This window comes from Schistocerca nitens, chromosome 8 (assembly GCF_023898315.1).
Source record: "Schistocerca nitens isolate TAMUIC-IGC-003100 chromosome 8, iqSchNite1.1, whole genome shotgun sequence".
Taxonomy (NCBI): domain Eukaryota; kingdom Metazoa; phylum Arthropoda; class Insecta; order Orthoptera; family Acrididae; genus Schistocerca; species Schistocerca nitens.
Window position 1 is genome coordinate 284,749,753 of NC_064621.1, and position 21,549 is coordinate 284,771,301.

The window sequence follows — 21,549 nt, forward strand, 5'->3', positions numbered from 1 at the left end:
ATAAGGGTATTGAAAGGGTAATGCTGTATGTAATTCGAGATGAAAATCTAATAGTCATGGGGGACTGGAATGGAGTTGTAGGGGAAGGGGTAGAAGAAAAGGTTACAGGTGAATATGGGCTTGGGACAAGGAATGAGAGGAGAGAGACTAATTAAGTTCTATAAAAAATTTCAGCTAGTAATAGCAAATACCATGTTCAAGAAACACAAGAGAAGAAGATATACTTGGAAAAGGCCGGATGATTCAGAACGATTTCAGGTAGATTACATCATGGTCAGTCAGGGATTTCGAAATCAGATACTAGATTGTAAGGCGTACTCAAGAGTGGACATAGACTCAGATCACAATTTAGTAGTGATGAAGAGTAGGCTAAAGTTTAAGAGATTAGTCAGGAAGAATCCATATGCAAAGAAGTAGGATACAGAAGTAAGAGGAATGACGAGATACGCTTGAATTCTCTAAGGTCTTAGACACTGCAATAAAGAATAGCTCAGTAGGCAGTACAGTTGAAGAGGAATGGATATCACTCAAAAGGGCAATTACAGAATCTACAAAGAAGGTAATTGCGAAGAAACCACGGGTAACAGAAGAAATACTTCAGTTGATTGATGATATAAGGAAGAACAGGAAATACAGGAATGAAATAAATAGGAAGTGCAGAGAACCTAAGACGAGATATCTGCGTGAAAAAAGTGAAGAAATCTAAAAAGAAATGATTGTCGGAAGGACTGACACAGCGTATAGGTAAGTCAAAAGAACTTTCGGCGAAATTAAAAGCAAGGGTGGTAACATTAAGAGCGCAACGAAAATTCCACTGTTAAATGCAGAGGAGAGAACGGATGGGGAAGAGTACATTGAAGGTCTCTATGAGTGGGAAGATTTGTCTGATGTGATAGAATAACACACAGGGGTCGATTTAGAAGAGATAGGGGATCCAATATTAGAATCTAAATTTAAGAGATCTTTGGAGGACTTACGATCAAATAAGGCAGAAGAGGTAGGTAACATTCCATCAGAATTTCTAAAATCGTTGGGGGGGGGGGGGAGTGGCAACAAAACGACTGTTCCCGTTGCCCGTTGGTGCGTAGAATACAAGAGTCTGGTGACGTACCATCTGACTTTCGGAAGAATATCGTCCACACAATTCCGAAGACTGGAAGAGCTGACAATTACGAGAATTATCGCGCAATCAGCTTAACAGCTCATACATCGAAGCTGCTCACAAGAATAATATACAGAAGAATGAAAAAGAAAATTGAGGATTTTGTAAATAACGATCAGTTTGCCTTTATGAAAGGTAAATGCACCAGAGATTCAAATGTGACATTGCGGTTAATAATGGATGTAAGACTAAAGAAAAATCAAGGCAGAAGGGGTAGATAACAGCCCATCAGAATTTCTAAAATCATTGGGGGGAGTGGAAACAAAACGACTGTTCCCGTTGGTGCGTAGAATACATGAGTATGGAGACGTACCATCTAACTTTCGGAAGAATATCGTCCACACAATTCCGAAGACTGGAAGAGCTGACAATTACGAGAATTATCGCGCAATCGGCTTAACAGCTCATGCATCGAAGCTACTCACAGGAATAATATACAAAACAATGAAAAAGAAAATTGAGGATTTTGTAAATAACGGTCAGTTTGGCTTTAGGAAAGGTAAATGAACCAGGGATGCAATTCTGACATTGCGGTTGACAATGGAAGCAAGACTAAAGAAAAATCAAGACACGTTCATAGGATTTGTCGACCTGGAAAAAGTGTTCGACAAAGTGAAATGCTGCCAGATGTTCGAAATTCTAAGAAAAATAGAGGTAAGCAACATGATTCGCTGATGACATTGGTGTCCTGAATGAAAGTGAAGAAGAGTTACATAATCTGCCGAAAGGAATGAAACGTCGAATATGGACTGAGAGTAAATCGTAGAAAGACGAAAGTAATGAGAAGTAGCAGAAATGAGAACAGTGAGAAACTTAACATCAGGACTGATGGTCACGAAGTAAATGAAGTCAAGGAATTCTGCTACCTAGGCTGCGAAATGACCAATGACGGTCGGAGCACGGAGGACATCGAAAGCAGTCTAGCACTGGCAAAAAGGGCATTCATGGCCAAGAGAAGTCTACTTGTATCAAACATAGCCCGTAATTTTGAGGAAGGAATATCTGAGAATATACGTTTGGAGCACTGCATTGTATCGTAGTGAAACCTGGGTTGTGGAAAAACGGGAACAGAAGAGAGTCGAAGTATTTGAGATGTAGTGCTACAGACGAATATTGAAAATTAGGTGGACTGATAAGGTAAGGAATGAGGAGTATCCGCGTAGGATTGGCGAGGAAAGAAATTTGCGGAAAACACTACCAAGGAGAAGAGACAGGATGATAGGACATCTGTTAAGACATCAGGGAATGACTTTCATAGTACTAGAGGGAGCTGTAGAGGGCAAAAACTGTAGAGGAAGACAGAGATGGGAATATATCCAGCAACTAATTGAGGACGCAGGTTACAAGTGCTGCTCTGAGGTGAAGAGGTTGGCACAGGAGAGAAATTCATGTCGGGCCGCATCAAACCAGCCAGAACACTGATGACTAAAAACAAAATACTCCTACATTTATTTTAATTTAGGTAATTTTACGCTGGTCACTTTTTTTGTGGAAACTAGTGGAGCGAAGTGTGACGAACATGTGGAGGTCTGCTACCCAGTCACGGGATGACATTTTGCACTTTGAATTTGCTCTAACTGCTTTCTGAGCAGCTCACAATTTTCGTGATCTGCTACGCAACTTGTGTTGCCGCATTAATTGCACCGTTTCATGGATCTCTAATCCGTTTAGTTCTCATTTCCGAGATGCTCAGGTTAGGAGATGTTATCGTGTTTTCCAAGCAGTTATCCACAAGTTTTGAGGTAGCCTCCGAGGTCTTAGCGGTACACTCATAAATCATTTGACCTTCTTGTGAGCCACCCTTTGCTGAAAATTTTAGGATAATTAATGCTCCTTGTGTTAATAACTCATTATAAGTCACTTTGATTGTGGTTTAGATGTAGCTTTAATCAAATAATTAGTCCTACATTTCCAAATTTAATTTTTTTCCAGGTTATCCTGATTATCCAGCTCTTAAGTAATAAATACACTCCTGGAAATGGAAAAAAGAACACAATGACACCGGTGTGTCAGACCCACCATACTTGCTCCGGACACTGCGAGAGGGCTGTACAAGCAATGATCACACGCACGGCACAGCGGACACACCAGGAACCGCGGTGTTGGCCGTCGAATGGCGCTAGCTGCGCAGCATTTGTGCACCGCCGCCGTCAGTGTCAGCCAGTTTGCCGTGGCATACGGAGCTCCATCGCAGTCTTTAACACTGGTAGCATGCCGCGACAGCGTGGACGTGAATCGTATGTGCAGTTGACGGACTTTGAGCGAGGGCGTATAGTGGGCATGCGGGAGGCCGGGTGGACGTACCGCCGAATTGCTCAACACGTGGGGCGTGAGGTCTCCAAAGTACATCGATGTTGTCGCCAGTGGTCGGCGAAAGGTGCACGTGCCCGTCGACCTGGGACCGGACCGCAGCGACGCACGGATGCACGCCAAGACCGTAGGATCCTACGCAGTGCCGTAGGGGACCGCACCGCCACTTCCCAGCAAATTAGGGACACTGTTGCTCCTGGGGTATCGGCGAGGACCATTCGCAACCGTCTCCATGAAGCTGGGCTACGGTCCCGCACACCGTTAGGCCGTCTTCCGCTCACGCCCCAACATCGTGCAGCCCGCCTCCAGTGGTGTCGCGACAGGCGGGACGAATGGAGACGTGTCGTCTTCAGCGATGAGAGTCGCTTCTGCCTTGGTGCCAATGATGGTCGTATGCGTGTTTGGCGCCGTGCAGGTGAGCGCCACAATCAGGACTGCATACGACCGAGGCACACAGGGCCAACACCCGGCATCATGGTGTGGGGAGCGATCTCCTACACTGGCCGTACACCACTGGTGATCGTCGAGGGGACACTGAATAGTGCACGGTACATTCAAACCGTCATCGAACCCATCGTTCTACCATTCCTAGACCGGCAAGGGAACTTGCTGTTCCAACATGACAATGCACGTCCGCATGTATCCCGTGCCACCCAACGTGCTCTAGAAGGTGTAAGTCAACTACCCTGGCCAGCAAGATCTCCGGATCTGTCCCCCATTGAGCATGTTTGGGACTGGATGAAGCGTCGTCTCACGCGGTCTGCACGTCCGGCACGAACGCTGGTCCAACTGAGGCGCCAGGTGGAAATGGCATGGAAAGCCGTTCCACAGGACTACATCCAGCATCTCTACGATCGTCTCCATGGGAGAATAGCAGCCTGCATTGCTGCGAAAGGTGGATATACACTGTACTAGTGCCGACATTGTGCATGCTCTGTTGCCTGTGTCTATGTGCCTGTGGTTCTGTCAGTGTGATCATGTGATGCATCTGACCCCATCATCTGATGTATCTGTCAATAAAGTTTCCCCTACCTGGGACAATGAATTCACGGTGTTCTTATTTCAATTTCCAGGAGTGTATAATGAGTCATTTGCACATTTAATTTGCTGTCTTCGTATGAAGGCATTTCCGTTGAAAAACAGTTGTCCACACTTCAGAACGTTCAGATTTGTTGGCAGATATTAATTTTAATTTCTTGTGTGATGTCTAACGAGCACTGAACTCTCTTGGCGCCTCAGTGTTGAGCTCGTAAAGAGATATAGTTGCGCATGTTATTATTAATTTATTTATTTTATATATAACAAATACTGCACTTGTTCGTATAGCCTCTCATTGTCGAGCTCATAACTGTGGTAGGCAACAGCGTACAACGTTGCCGAGTCCTAGTACGACAAGAAGCGTGAACATTTCATGCTACCCTTATCCTAGCTTCTTGTTACTGGAATAGTCTGACATTCTATGGTTACAATGGCATGGTGAGACGCAACATATATTACAAAATCTGTTGTAGTGGCCATTCGTGGTTCCAGACTTGCTTGTTCTTGGTTCAGCAGCTGAAGCCTTGCTAGCACGAAATGCATTTTATTTCGTTGCCATTTTGGAGAGAGAAGGATCGGTACATTGTGCACCAGGCACGTCGTGACCCCTTCACATAGTGCACCTGCCATCCGAGAACAAGTAATGGACTCCCTGCGACACTCTGCACCATTGAATGGAGGCTACCAGCAGCCAGAGTAGGAAATTATCGTAATTTTTGTAAGCACAAACACAAACGACTGCGTTTGGAATGGCGCTGCGGCCAGGAAGTATGCATTACTGATTAATGCATCTCACTGTGTTCAGCCATGAAATACGGTCGTGCACTACCACACGTCGGGAAGCAGGTCCCATTCTCCCAATGCTTTAGGGAGACGCAGCAGTGTCACTCCAGACGTCATCGTGTGGAGAGCCGTCTGGTACGCCCTAATGTCACAGCAAGTAGTGACTGATGGAACTCTCGTAATACAACCGTACATCACGGACATCCAGCACCCTCATGTCTTACCTCTCATACCGCAGTATCGTCACGTCATTTTTCAACAGGACGATGCTCGTCCGCAGATGTCACTTCATGAATCGTCTGGTTTATATTGAGGTACTCCCTTGATCAACAAGAAGCTAGATCTGTCCCCAATAGAACATACATGGGACCACCTCGGGTGTGAAGCAATGCCACTATCCAAGATATAGTGGACCGTTTACAAGAGTCGTGGACCAGCTTACTTCACGATTAGGTATCATGGCCTTATAACACCGTTTCCAAACGAATCTGTGCACCTATGAAAGGCAGAGCGGGTTCAACGTTATATTGACATGTGGGATCAGCAGCCAGTTTCTTTTCAAAATTGGCAAAACATTTTTGTCACTGAAATAACATCAGGTACCTTCTCAACCCATGACGTTTCAACTCGATTTCTCCTCACTAGCTGGATGTTTCACTCGATACTGTTAACGATGTCTTTGTCCAGGCCTTGAAGGCCCATTCAAGTAACCCCTCGACTGACATCATGATGCTGAGTGTATCCTATACCAGTCCACCCGCCAAGGAAGGATCATTGGCAGTTATGGGAATCAGACCCGCGTTCTCTTTGTAGCAGCCATCTCCACTGTCCATTCAGCTACGAAGGAAGCCCATCACTATTATATTAGCTGCCTTGCAGGATTCACACGGCTAGCACCAAATATTTACGTACGAACGGTTTGTACGGCTTAGTAGTAATAAAGTATACACACAAAGCTTCCTCGAGAACCAGTCTGTCTATTAGCGAAAACTGTACCAAACACAGTAGTTCTCGAGTGCAGACTTCATAAACAGAAGGAAAAAATGAGGCAGGGGACATTTTTTATAATATGTATGATATGTACCGGGATCGGTCAAGCTTCGCTTCTTTCTGGAGTTGCGGCGAAACCGTCGCCACTGACGCAAGTCAATAGGTAATAATGGCTGCAAGCGTTGTGAGTGACCACGAATAGCGGCGGTTGTGGAGAATGTTCGAAACGGTCGGCTGGTTTTTCCAAAGCCAACCGTCCGCCTTCCCTCCTAGTTCTGACACCGGTTCACTCTTAAGGATCTTTTATCTGCACCTTCAAGTGGGTATACCTCCCTTGGAACACATTTACGGCCATATGTCCCTATCACATTTTGTGCTCATTCTCTCACGGATGGTTTCCTGTAGTTTGTCCTCACTTACCAAAGTCACCCTGCGTACACAAAACCTCCTTCGTATGTCAGTCTGCATATATTTAAAGGAAAACTTTATGTTTTGAGCTTTAGAAAGAAGAGGAAACCTGAGAGAGCGAGATCACGCGATTAGGGTAGAATTTCCATTTTTTTTTTCTTTTCGTAGACCTTACAGTCTTGCTCTTTTGCGTTATTCGAATACCGAGAGAATTTTCTAGTCTTCTTCATGTAACCTTTATTTCATGCAAATTCCCTTTGATTGTACCAATTGGAGTAGTGACAAAGTCGTCCAGGATTTCTTGGCAGGTAACTAATGATAGTTTACTGTAGAAAAAGCGCGCCGTCACTGATACAACTAAACAAGCCGACTGACAGTCGTTTATAGTCAAGGTCTACGGAACAACAACATTTCCACATTGGCGCTGCGCTGCACGCTGTATAAATTACTCGAAGCTGCCACGTGACAAGCGGTCACCCTTACCGATAAGCGCAACAGTGCTATTGGAACACATAAATCAGGAACTCTACTGCAGTCGGGCAGCCATCCTGCGGCATTGTTGAAAGCACAAGCAGTCAGTAGTACAGACCTCTACTGCATGCCGTGAATAATAGGTACTAGATGCTACGTGAGTAGTTTTGCAATTGTCGGTCTCGAGATTCCCCACAGTAATACCACGAGTAAGAGTAGGTTCGGAATGACAAATTATGAAATTTAACCACTAAAAAGTGGTGTTGTTGCCTGACGAACAGCTGTTTGTGTGAATTGGGGGTTTCTCTAAGCTGTGCAACCAACAACACCGCATTCTGCAAAACGAACATGCTGCTTACATCTGTACACATGGCTTCAAACTTGGGTGTTTCTTCAAACAGTTACAACTGTAACTAATGACTCCATAATGTCTCAATCCAAAAAGTCGAAACGACTCTAATTCCCTGCGGTTCCACTGATATGGTGTAAACCATGGATGGAAATAACGATTACGAACCACGACTTGAAACAGGTTCACAGTGACGAGTGATTGTGGACACAACTGATGTGAAGAACACAACAAATTCCGTGTTTAATGATGAACAATTTATTTACAGCCGGCTGTTTCGGGTAGGTGTTACGTCATTGTGATGTCGTCACGCCGTTGTATGAGGGTGGTCGAATAATTCTCAAGTTGGTAGTCAAAATCAGAATTTATGTTCACACAAACGTAGTATTCAGCACAGTTTTCTTGCCACCAGATAGTTCTGTATCGTGTTAGAAATGTTGACTCTAATATTCAGAGTTTAATTAGTGCTACAATAGATGTAACAGCTATCTTGTTTCAACCAGTGCACGGAGCCACGTTCCCTTTACTACACGTCTCTGTTCTTGTTTGTAATATTTTTTTATTTACTGGCATCAGAGAAGACATCTGCAGACTGCAGAAATCTATGAGCCCATTTACGGCACGATTAACAAAGATTTATTTACGAAATGCGCTCATGGTGTTACACAAAACCGGAACGCAAGCTGTGGTAATAGCATTTAGAAGAGACGCCCGAAGACTATATTTTGCTCATCTGCTATTCTTAAAGCTGCCTCTTATGGTACTTCTCTGGTGTTCAACGATGGTAACACGGGAAGGACCCTTATGAGACTAGTATTTGACGCAGGTTGGTTCACTGGAAACTTACTGAAGAAGAATGGTGATGTGCGTATTGAATAGTTCTGAAATGTCAGTATAGATTACTGCCGAAAGGGCACGCCAGAAGGGGCAGACCGGAAGAAAAGAGCTATGTGAAGCCAAAAAAGACTAAACGTATGGTTATAGCCAAATAAGGTATTTGTTTCTAGCGTAAATGCTAGTAAAATATTTTTCATGCATTTTCTGCAATTTTCATTTCTTTGGTGAACCAGTGCATTGCCTTGACATTTATTTAAATTTTTGTAAAATAAAAGTTACTATGTATCATATATTTAAATTTAAAAAAATCTTACGAGTTCTAAGACTGATATTAAAAAAGGAGTACAAATATTAATTTATCTAATCTAAGAACCACATTTTGAAAGCGAAAAGAAAAGCACCTTTGAGAAAATGTTCCTCATCTGATAGTATGTATTCTAGAAGTATACAACAACGTATTGATCAAACCAGTGACAAAAAAAGTGAAAAAGTACGGATTATAGTCAATAACATAATGAAAACATGTGTAAAATTTAGCTCAGTTATCTCTTAAACAATAAAAGTTTCATTGGCTTATATTTATCCTTGTATTTTCTCGTATGCCCCACCTCCCCAATTACCAGTCTTCGTGTAGCCGTGATTCAGCGACGTTAATCAATATCTGTTGTATTACTCTGGAAGTGCTGCAAAAAACACGTCTACAGCTACAATAGTTCGGCTAAGCAAAAAATGCTGACCAGCAAGAAATGCTTTGATTCTGCGAAGAATCAGGGGAGGGGGGTTGATGTTCTACCGCTTTGTAACATATCCCTGAATCTCCGACTGCCAAGACACTTTTCTTGGCAGGTGCACTGTCTTGATGACAGATGAGTTTTTGTTCCTTACGCAAATCTGGTGTCTTTTCGCGAATTTTTTCACCTATATCTTCGTCTTTCTTTAGAACTGAAGAATCATTTTCTGTCCACTGTTATGATTGTTGTTCCATTGCCACATACCGTCATAGAAAATAGCTCTAGTCTGTATAGAAACGCCTCCATGATCATTCGTTTCTGATCCGTCGTGAGCAGCTGAGGCACCCACCTTGCACAAATCCTTCTTATCTGCAATTCCTCAAGTAAAATTTAGCCTATACGTTCTTTTGAAATCACTAAAATCTTGGAAATTTTATGCATCTTCGAACGCCTTTCTGCCATGATCATATCATGCACTTTTCGATTATTCTGGTGTGGCTGAAGTTTTCGGACGTTTCCACGGGAATCATTTTGGACACTATCGCGGTGGCGCATAAATTTGACAAACCATTTCTACAAAATATAAATTGAAGTAGAAAAATTACTATATTCATTTATGAACTTGCAATGATTTCGGTTAGCCCCAAACCTTCTCTTACAAAATAGTTTTGAAATGAATTTCTCAGACATCTTTCGTGAGCTAATTATTTGTAATGATTAACGAGGATTCACCACATTTAGGGGATTGCTTTTCTGCCTTTTGCGTATCATATTTCATGTCTGGGAGAAGCAATGCATTGAAAACCAACTTTACTGATTTTTAATTCGTTTTATTGCATATCAGCATCTCATGTTACCCCTAATCACGGGTGGGTCTGTGATGTAAATGCATGTGATTGACGTAATTAAATGGCAGTGCATGTGCAACTGTGAGATCAATAGAGCTTTACTGATGACCACCACACTCAGCTACCGTAGTGGAACAGATTAAATGAGTGGAAGAGCTAGGTCACGGTGGGTGTGCTACAATTCTTCCAAGTTGAATTTCATCAAAAGCACATTGCTAATTCAATTTTATTACAGCAAAAGATTTTCTCAAAAAAAACCTGCAATGTTCCTAACCAGAAAACTCTTATCTAATCTTGACTCTATCACAGTTTAAAGTTAAATATAGTTTTAAAGAGTTACATAGCTGTGCCTCTGCAATTTTCACGGCAGATACAGGTACACAAGCTAAAATAAATTTATGATAAGCACTGTAACAATAATCGTAACCTCTTTAATAAAACAGCATTCTTGAAACATAATCTATCAATCCTATAGTACCTAGGCATGGAAAATAATACCAGAAAACAAGTGGCATTAAACTCTACACAAAATTTTACATTCACCAAACAGCCATCAGCACTTATCAACACACTGTTACCAATTACCAGTGCAAATGAAGGTTATGCTATATTGCTCACGATCTGTCAAATAATTGAGTTGTAATTGAATACAAGAAACAGGAACATTGCAGCCACCGTCTCATAAGCTGTTGAGACAATGAACCTTTCTTAAGCTAACGGCACCAACTGTTTTCTGTATAATAACCAAGGGCAACCAGCATTTCTACGCAGCTAGCGAGGTTCATCTGGGTCCACAAAACGGACCGACAATCTATTAAATCACCGGCAAGTAACCGCGAACTTAAAAGGAGCCAGGAGACAAAAGTCGAACAAACAACCTCAACACATTAGATCAGTCGATGGTAACCGAGACAAGAACGTCAGGGCACAGGAACGGTGTTCTACAGCGAGTAGGTCCAGTCAATGTTCCTTTCATATCGAAGGCTGGATACACCTGGTAGGTGCTTTCCGCACTTGACACCTGGTAGCTTCGTTTAGAAGGCGCCATAGTCACACGGACCACAGCACCGCTCTGCGCACTGCCTAGGTTGTTCAAGTACTTGTTTTGCGTTGGCACTGCTTTCTTGTTTTCGTTGGTAACATCTGTTGAATTCTTAGTTTTCACACTTGGGTTGTGGCGCGACCACGTTGGAGACAATAGTTGTACTAGTCTTTTCAGGTAGTTCCACTAGCGATCCGTAGGGTAGACCAACACGCGAGAAGTGGAAAATTCCACGGAGTGTTTGTTCAAAATTTTCTAAGGTGAACTGGTCCGGCCACTGGCATTTTTAACATTCTCCGATTGGAGAGGGAACCTGGCGCCGCGGTGTCGCTTTTGTACGACTGTCTGGGCCTCCGTAGCTCCCCCTGCAGGCGTGAGGTGCCAGGTCAGAGCGTCTGGAAGTGCTGGAAAATTCTCGTGGTCTCACCCTGTGGTGAGGAGTGCACTTGCGATAAAACTTGGGATACCAGTTAGAGGTTTTGCTTGATGTTGTTGTTGTGGTCTTCAGTCCAGAGACTGGTTTGATGCAGCTCCACATGCTACTCGACCCTGTGCAAGCCTCTTCGTCTCCCAGTACCTACTGCAACCTACATCCTTCTGAATCTGTTTAGTGTATTCACCCCTTGGTGTCCCTCTACGATATTTACCCTCCGCGCTGCCCTCCAATACTAAATTGGTGATCCCTTGATGCCTCAGAATATGTCCTACCAACCGATCCCTTCTTCTAGTCAAGTTGTGCCACAAATTTCTCTTCTCCCCAGTTATATTCAATACCTCCTCATTAGTTATGTGATCTACCCATCTAATCTTCAGCATCCTTCTGTAGCACCACATTTCGAAAGCTTCTATTCTCTTCTTGTCTAAACTATTTATTTTCCACGTTTCACTTCCATACACGGCTACACTCCATACAAATACATTCAGAAAAGACTTCCTGACACCTAAATCCAAACTCGATGTTAGCAAATTTCTCTTCTTCAGAAACGCCTTCCTTGCCATTGCCATTCTACATTTTATGTCCTCTCTACTTCGACCATCTTCAGTTATTTTGCTCCCCAAATAGCAAAACTCATTTACTACTTTAAGCGTCTTATTTCCTAATCTAATACCCTCAGCATTACCCGCTTTAATTCGACTACATTCCATTATCCTCGTTTTGCTTTTGTTGATGTTCATCTTATATCCTCCTTTCAAGACACTGTCCATTCGATTCAGCTGCCCTTCCAGGTCCTTTGCTGTCTCTGACAGAATTACAGTGTCATCGACAAACCTCAAAGTTTTAATTTCTTCTCCATGAATTTTAAATCTTACTGCAAATTTTTCTTTTGTTTTCTTTACTGCTTGCTCAATATACGGATTGAATAACATCGGGGATAGGCTACAACTCTGTCTCACTCCCTTCCCAACCACTGCTTCCCTTTCATGCCCCTCGACTCTTGTAACTACCATCTGGTTTCTGTACAAATTGTAAATAGCCTTTCGCTCCCTGTATTTGACCCCTGCCACCTTCAGAATTTGAAAGAGAGAGTATTCCGGTCAACATTGTCAAAAGCTTTCTCTAAGTCTACAAATGCTAGAGACGTGGGTTTGCCTTCCCTTGATTTATTTTCTAAGATAAGTCGTAGCGTCAGTATTGCCTCACGTGTTCCAACATTTCTACGGAATCCAGACTGATCTTCCCCCAGGTCGGCTTCTACCAGTTTTTCCATTCGTCTGCAAAGAATTCGTGTTAGTATTTTGCAGCTGTGGCTTATTAAACTGATAGTTCGGTAATTTTCACATCTGTCAACCCCTGCTTTCTTTGGGATTGGAATTTGCTTGATAACGTATGCAATTCATGTAGTGATTAAATTCAACTATAAAGGGAATACGAGGCTAAATTGTGTTTAGGTAGACTATTTATGTTTTTTGACTTAGTTCTTGAAAGTGCGACTTGATTTCATTTATCCAGCCATGTCAGGCTCGCTGCATTGTGTTCTGTGCATTTTATTCAGCAAAGTTAACGGTCGAAAGCTATGTTGTGGGAAATATTCATGATTAGTGGGAGGTATTAGGTTTATGTTTTATAGGTGAACTTCTATTTTCAGCTCTTTCGCCGGCAGTTGCGGGCGTTTAAGTCCTAATGTGTTACGCAAAGCAATCGTGTCCCATCCTTCCGAGGAGACGTCCTTTTGCAGACAGAATGGTTGCTAGTGAGTTTCTTATGAAATCAAACTCCGTACTTTTCTCTCCCGTTTATTAAAAAAGTAACTGATCAGATCGTAATGATTTTACAGAAACATAACATCAGACTGATTTTTAGATCAACTAAAAAAATATGGAGAGCACTCTGATCTGTAAAGAATAAATTCCCTCCTCTGTGGGCATGCGGTGTGTATAAAATTCCTTGTACTAGAGGTAAAAACCTACAGCGGAACTACCATTAGAACTGTGAGTGCACGGCTGAAGGAATATTAAAGTATTTGCCAACTAGGAGACTAGAAAAATCACCTGTAGCAGAGCATGCTCTGCATACAGGATATAATGAAGTGAAGTTTCCCTAAACCAATATTTTATCCGCAATGGAGCATTATTATCCACGGGTATATAACCCTTTCCACCCTGAGAAAATTTTCTTAAGCTGTATGTGAAATGTACCAATTTCCATACATTATTACTTGTAGAATCAGGGAAAAATACTGAAAACCTTTTCATGCTGATAGTTTGTTCAAAAAGCCATATAAAACATGTATAATGTCCAACTGGCACTTCATGGATTTGTTTAGACACCTTATGTACGTTAAAAGAAATATTCCCAGTTTAAAATTAAGTAGGAATTGCCTCAAACTAACGAAATGTAGGAAAATGTACTGTATTTACCTCGGGACACATGCCTCTCGTTCAAGTCTGAAGTGATATGTTATCCTTAGGAGATCATAAAATGAAACAAAACAACTGCTAAATAGAAGCTGGGAACTTCCACAATCGTTGCAGTCCAGAGTGACGCAGAAAACTGATGTAGCTGAGCCGTGGCAAAGTAAGAACCAAACCTGCACGATCGTGTGGACCAGTGTGGAAAGGGTTAAACAAGGCTTCAAAATATATGGACAGCGGGCTAATGTTAACAGAAAATAAGGACGCATGAAACGTAGTGATATACGGATAGTGGCTCTACCGAAACGACATTTTTATCTTTGACAGGTGGCAATGATAGCTAATTGCTACATTCAACGTACACTATACTACCTAGATGTAAAACTCTGAACTCGGAGAATGGAACTTCGGCGTGCCAGCAAACACTTGTCATCAGCGTAATCCGTCATGTTGCAGTTAGAAAATCAAATATCCGTTTGTCTCTACTTCTGGCTTTGAACTTTATTGACAATAAGCGATGTATTGGCTCACGTGGGAGCATAACGTAAAAGTATTTTGATTTTGCGTTCTCGTGACTTTTCGTGGCAGCCTTTTCGTAATTTGGCAAGAAACGAAATACGAGCAGCGTTGGCCGGCACGCTGACACAGTTGGAGTTCGACGTCCAGATGTATAGACATCACTGATTATATCTGATCAGTATTATCTCGGACGATCACGTGTAAACGCCGACGACGTTACTTTTCACAGTATTTATGTCGCTCTACGACGTGCGACCCGTCTTCCGGCAAGACTCAAAGGAACCAGGTTACCTTTGAAGATGTGCAGCACAGCACTGCACGAAACTTCAGGAACGGAAATGTTTCGTAGACGATGGACATATTACGAGGAAGACTCACCAACAGCTACCGGTGAAAATTTCTTCCATGCCATTCGAAGCGGGCATCTCCTAATCGCCCGCCATAGAACAGGCGTGTGTTAGTGACATCGGCTACGGAGGCGAGTACAATTTTAGACACCACATTTTATAAAAAAATTTTTGTGCTTTTGTTTGCCAATGAATATGAAATGCGTAATGTTTGTGTCACGCCAATTTACTGAGTGATATGTTGTTGAGCAGATGGTGTGCTCAATCAGCTTTACTGTAATCCAAAGAAATTAAACTACTTAATCTGGAAAACCAATATGCAGTGCCTATAATTATATCCATCCCTCTGAAATTTATCCAGTCTCGTGAGCACCGTATTCTATGGCCCTATGAAATAAACTGATAAAATTTCCTATACAAATAAACTACGAAATAAATTTTCCTTAGCTCGAGATTCGCTAAGAATGTAATCCTGGTATTCTGTTCTCTCCACGTTAGGCACAGAAAATATTCCGTCTTGGCACGTTGAAGTGCAATGCCGGCCATAAAATAACTTCATACAAATAATATCGGTAGAATGGCTGATAAATGAATAACCTTCAGTGAAAATACTCGATACTGGCTCTGTTCTGTGCAATGCTGCTCGCATTGGAAGTGTTACAACATTAATACTTTTCTGATTCTGGCACATTAATATTTTTCTGATTCTGACTGAAAAATTATTTCCCTAAAAAATGTTCCTTGGATTTAAATAAACACGAGATGAAAGAGGATGAGGCACTGATAGTGGGATATGCTATTACCGAATGCTTCAGTTTGAAAATTGTATTCTAAATAAGGTGTCATCTTCACAAAAATCTGATATGACACGTTTTACTTTAACTTCAAATTCAGTGAAGTTCTCAACTGTTCTACAATTCTCACTGTCGTAATTAAAAACACTTGGACTGTTACATAACGAAAAGTCTGGCATCGTTTGGAAAATAGATTCCAAAATTTAACTTCCCTGTATCAGGATTACAAAACACACAAAATATTACAAATCAGGTACACCTAATCAACCTATACATTAAATCTGATGGAAAATACTTGGTTCCAACATTCAAGGGTCAGCACAGCAAAAATTAACGGAATCCACATTGCGTTGCTGCATACTTAAAACCAAATATACAAAATTTCATTACCTTACAAATTTGTTCCAGCTGCTTTATCTCTGAGTTACAGAATAAATTTATTACTCTTCTATAATTGCCATGGGCAATGCTTAGTAACTGTTAACGATCAGTATCACTTCAATTCCTGATAATCTCATAGAGTCACAAATTAATAACACACTTTACACTTTTATAGAAATAACTACAACCTAAGCCGGCCGTGGTGGCCAAGCGGTTAAAGGCGCTACAGTCTGGAACCGCGCGACCGCTACGGTCGCAGGTTCGAATCCTGCCTCGGGCATGGATGTGTGTGATGTCCTTAGGTTAGTTAGGTTTAAGTAGTTCTAAGTTCTAGGGGACTGATGACCTTAGAAGTTAAGTCCCATAGTGCACAGAGCCAACTACAACCTAACATTTACTGGCTCTGTGTGAGTATAAACAGTATCATTCGTCCATATACCAACAACTAAGCTCTCCCAGCTAGCCACAAGCTTTAAGTCTAATATCCTACCTACGACAGAGTGCAACGGCAACTGCTACTGCGCTCCGCGCGCCCCTGCTTACAATCGATTCTGCCACTCAGGCAACATCTTTGGTTCAATGGTGTCAAAAGTACAATCTCTTCTGCATATGACAATCGTTTCATATTACAAAATTATATTACAAAGTCCACGTACACGTAGACCCCTCACAAAAGTAACAAAAAATCATCTCCAGACAGAAAGAAGTCTCTGTAGTGCCATAAGGTGTAGTAGGGGGCGGTAAACACATCTCTGACTGCAATGGACTGAATCGGTCTCTTCACCGGTAGATCGTCACCAAAAGTGCCGATTATAAGGATCTTGTGCTGTTCCTGCAGCGATGTGTGTTGTTTCATGCCGACGGCTATCTCGATTGCAACAATCTCCTCCATCTCACAGTTTGGCAAGTATACCGAAGGAAAAAGGATGCCTTGGCTGATCAGTCGTATTACGTACACTATGTGATCAAAAGTATCCGGACATTTGGCTGAAAACGACCGACGAGTTCGTGGCGCCCTCCATCGGTAATTCTGGAATTCAGTTTGGTGTTGGCCAACCTTTACCCTTGATTACAGCTTCCACTCTCGCAGGCGTACGTTCAATCACGTGCTGGAAGTCGTGTTGGGGAATGGCAGCCCATTCTCCACGGAATGCTGCACTGAGAGATATCGATGTTGGTCGGTGAGGCCTGGTACGAAGTCGGCGTTCCAAAACATCCCAAAGGAGTTCTATAGGATTCAGTTCAGGAGTCTGTGCAGGCCAGTCAGTTACAGGGATGTTATTGTCGCGTAACCACTCCGCCACAGGCCGTGCATTATGAACAGGTGGCCAATCGTGTTGAAAGATGCGATCGCCATCCCCGAATTGCTCTTCAACAGTGGGAAGCAAGAAGGTGCTTAAAACATCATTGTCGGCCTGTGCTTGTGATAGTGCCACGCAAAACAACAAGGAGTGCAAGCCCCCTCCAAGAAAAACACGACCGCACCATAACACCACAGCCTCCGAATTTTACTGTTGGCACTATACACGCTGGCAGATGAATCGCCATACCCACACCTTACCATCGAATTCGTCACTCCACACAACGTTTTTCCACTGTTCAGTCGTCCAATGTTTACGCTCCTTACACCAAGCGAGGCGTCGTTTTACATTTCCCGGCGTGATGTATGGCTTATGTGCAGCCGCTCGACCAAGAAATCGAAGTTTTCTCACATCCCGCCTAACTGTCATAGTACTTGCAGTGGATCCTGATGCAGTATGGAATTCTTGTGGGATGGTCTGGATAGATGTCTGCCTATTACACATTACGACCCTCCTCAACTGTTGGCGGTCTCTGGCTGTAGGTTCCTGGCTGTAGGTGACAGCACAATACACCTAATACGAAAAACGTATGTTTTTGGGGGTGTCCGGATACTTCTGATCACACAGAGTATTGGTAAACGCCTCCAATGTTCTTTAACACCCTTTAAGTAGCCTAATACACTGATGAGTGGTAGGACGGGGCCCAATAACAAGGAACAGCGTTCGTAGTTCAGAGCACCAATGTTGTTTTATTCAGTAGAACATCAACACAGATTCCTTGTCCCACTTTTTTTTATAGATTTCTTAACAAGAAAAATTTCTCAGATTCCCGAAACCTGCATTTTAGCTATAAAACTTTGCCGAAGACAGAAAATTCAGTTCTATTTATAGGCTTCAAAATATCTTGAGCTGACTATGGGCATAAAATTCAATGCCACTGGTACTCATCCCAAGCTGACAGTAAATGCACAAAAAAATACTTTGCGCCCGTTGATGACGTAAGTTTAGAATAAAGCGAATTTATTTGAATAGAATTCAAATACTGCTATTGGCGGTGATAAATCAACAGAGGGGATGGTCGGAGCAACTCTTCACCTACCGTCGTTCTGGTAGATGGGCGGGTCCCATGCAAGATCAACTACAACGAACGAAACACTAATCTGAAAATCTAATAACAGTGCACTGTTTTTACAACAAAAGAAGGACATGTTATGGTACTTGCAACCCCAAAATAAACTGGCAAAAACAAGTGCCCAGTTACTACATATGGTAGTAATCGGACTTTTAAAACATGCAACTCAGAATTACAATGAGGTATACAATCCTTAACAAATGAGTAAGACCACAGTTACAGTAGTAGGTGACGAGACAAAGGCTTCGACACCCCAAAATTATTTTACCGAATGATTGCCCGTAAGAATTACGCTGAAAGGAATAGTTCCTAGTAACATAAATTTCGCTATTTTTACTAGTACACCATACGAACTGTCAATGTCGAAACATGTTTTACAAATGCTTTCCTGGGATAATTGCAATGAATAGGGCAGCTCCTGTTAAAATAATTTCACTGGTTTTAAATAGCAGACAAGACAAAATTTCGATCCCCTAATCGTTTTACAAATGATTGACCGTAATAATTGCATTGAAAGGGTCAGTTCTTACTACAGTAAGCTTCACCATTGAAATAGATTCACTCCTTTTGGAATGAAGCCCGACAGAACACAAACACAGCAATATGGTTGAGGTAAAACTGGTCGTAGTACCATGACGTTACAGAGTCAAGCACACAGTTTACAATAAGAAGCTCACCAAAATGTTTGTTGAATCAATAGCGATGGGGCACTCCACGTGCTCGCCTCAGGCAAATTCCCAGAGTGTACCATCGCTCCACAATCGGCCTAAACAACGTCCTCGCACAGATCAGGTGTCCTCCCGGCGAGGCAGAGTGTAATACGTCAGGGACGAAGGGTGGTGGAACGTCCTCGCACCCCCAGGTGTTCTTTCCACCTTCGATCACGAGACGATGAAAGCACCTAGCGTAGTGAACCGTCAGAGTTTCCGAACGACTGTCGCAATCGAGCGATCGATCCGTGCCGGATACGAACACGTAGGAAACTATATGAAGTAATGCAACACACGTGCCAACAGGACTCTGTTTAAGTGGTTGACCTGGAGCGCAAAACTCTCCTGGCAAACGCCTCAGGTGCAGACCACACTGCGATTGTTTCAGGTTGGAATCCAGACAAGGACAATTCACAAAAAAAAAAAAAATATTGATTTCGCTATTTCTAGTCACAAACGATGAGTAAAAATGTATTGGTGTTGTTAAAGTTTCTTCTGCTCGTTAAATGTCAGAAAATGAACAGATAATTTAAAAATTTTTAAATTAAAATAATGGGAAATTAAAGCAGGAGCCTACTGCACATCGTTAAACATATCAGCAACTGTTCCAGTCTAGCTACAGTATTTAGTCAAGACATATAGCGTCACCTCGATTTGACTAATTCTACGACTCCACTCCCACTCCTCGTCTTCTCCTGACTAAGTAGGTCGCAACATTGTCAAAGGCTTGCGACAGAAGCGCGATTTACCTGATGACAACATAAGCTAGCAACAGCTGAAAAAATAACAAAATCGTATCTATTGCTGAACATTTCTAAGAAGAAGACGATATTCTCTGAGAAGAAATATATGTAAATATTCTATATTTTTAAATGAATGCTTATTTGGCTTTTCTGTATGATTAATTTTTTTATCCGTGTTTACCCACTATATACACTACTGGCCATTAAAATTCCTACACCACGAAGATGACGTACTACAGACGCGAAATTTAACCGACAGGAAGAAGATGCTTTCATATGCAAACGATTAGCTTTTCAGAGCATTCACACAAGGTTGGCGCCGGTGGCGACACTACAACGTGCTGACATGAGGAAAGTTTCCAACCGATTTCTCATACACAAACAGCAGTTGACCGGCGTTGCCTGGTGAAACGTTGTTGTGATGCCTCGTGTAAGGTGAAGAAATGCGTACCATCACATTTCCGACTTTGAGAAAGGTCGGATACTAGCCTATCGCGATTGCGGTTTATCGTATCGCGACATTGCTGCTCGCGTTGGTCGAGATCCAGTGACTGTTAGCAGAATATGGAATCGGTGGGTTCAGGAGGGTAATACGGAACGCCGTGCTGGATCCCAACGACCTCGTATCACTAGCTGTCCAGATGACAGGCATCTTATCCGCATGGCTGTAACGGATCGTGCAGCCACGTCTCGGTCCCTGAGTCTACAGATGGGGGCGTGTGCAAGACAACAACCATCTGCGTGAACAGTTCGACGACGTTTGCAGCAGCATGGAGTATCAGCTCGGAGACCATGGCTGCGGTTACCCTTGACATTGCATCACAGACAGGAGCGCCTGCGATGGTGTACTCAACGACGAACCAGGGTGCACGAATGGCCAAACGTAATTTTTTCGGATGAATCCAGACATCATAATGGTCGCATCCGTGTTTTGTGAAATCGCGGTGAACGCACATTGGAAGAGTGTATTCGTCATCGCCATACTTGCGTATCACCCGGCGTGATGCTATGGGGTGCCATTGGTTACAGGTCTCGGTCACCTCTTGTTCGCTTTGACGGCACTTTCAACAGTGGACGTTACATTTCAGATGTGTTACGACCCGTGGCCTTGCTCTTCATTCGATGCCTGCGAAACCCTACATTTCAGCAGGATAACGCACTACCGCATGTTGCTGGTCCAGTACGGGCCTTTCTGGATACAGGAAATGTTCGACTGCTGCCCTGGTCAGCACATTCTCCAGATCTCTCACCAATTGAAAAGTCTGGTCAATGGTGGCCGAGCAACTGGCTCGTCACAATAAGCCAGTTACTACTCTTGATGAACTGTGGTATCGTGTTGTAGCTGCATGGGCAGCCGTACCTGTACACACCACCCAAGCTCTGTTTGACTCAATGCCCAGACGTATCAAGGCCGTTATTACGGCCAGAGATGGTTGTTCTGGGTACTGATTTCTCAGGATCTATGCACCTAAATTGCGTGAAAATGTAATCACATGTCAGTTCTAGTATAATGTATTTGTCCAATGAACACCCGTTTATCATCTGCATTTCTTCTTGGTGTAGCAATTTTAATGGCCAGTAGTGTATATTACATATGATGGAGATGTACTGTGGCGTATTTGCATAAGAGCCTGTGAAAGCAACTTAGATCTGACGAAACTGGTCATCAAAAATAACATTATAATTAATCATATTGGTTGTTGAAGATTTTATTTCTATGTTTCATATTAGTGGATCTCTTCACAAACAAATCATGTTTATATCACGTTGTTGAACAAAAATGGAAATCACTGTAAAATG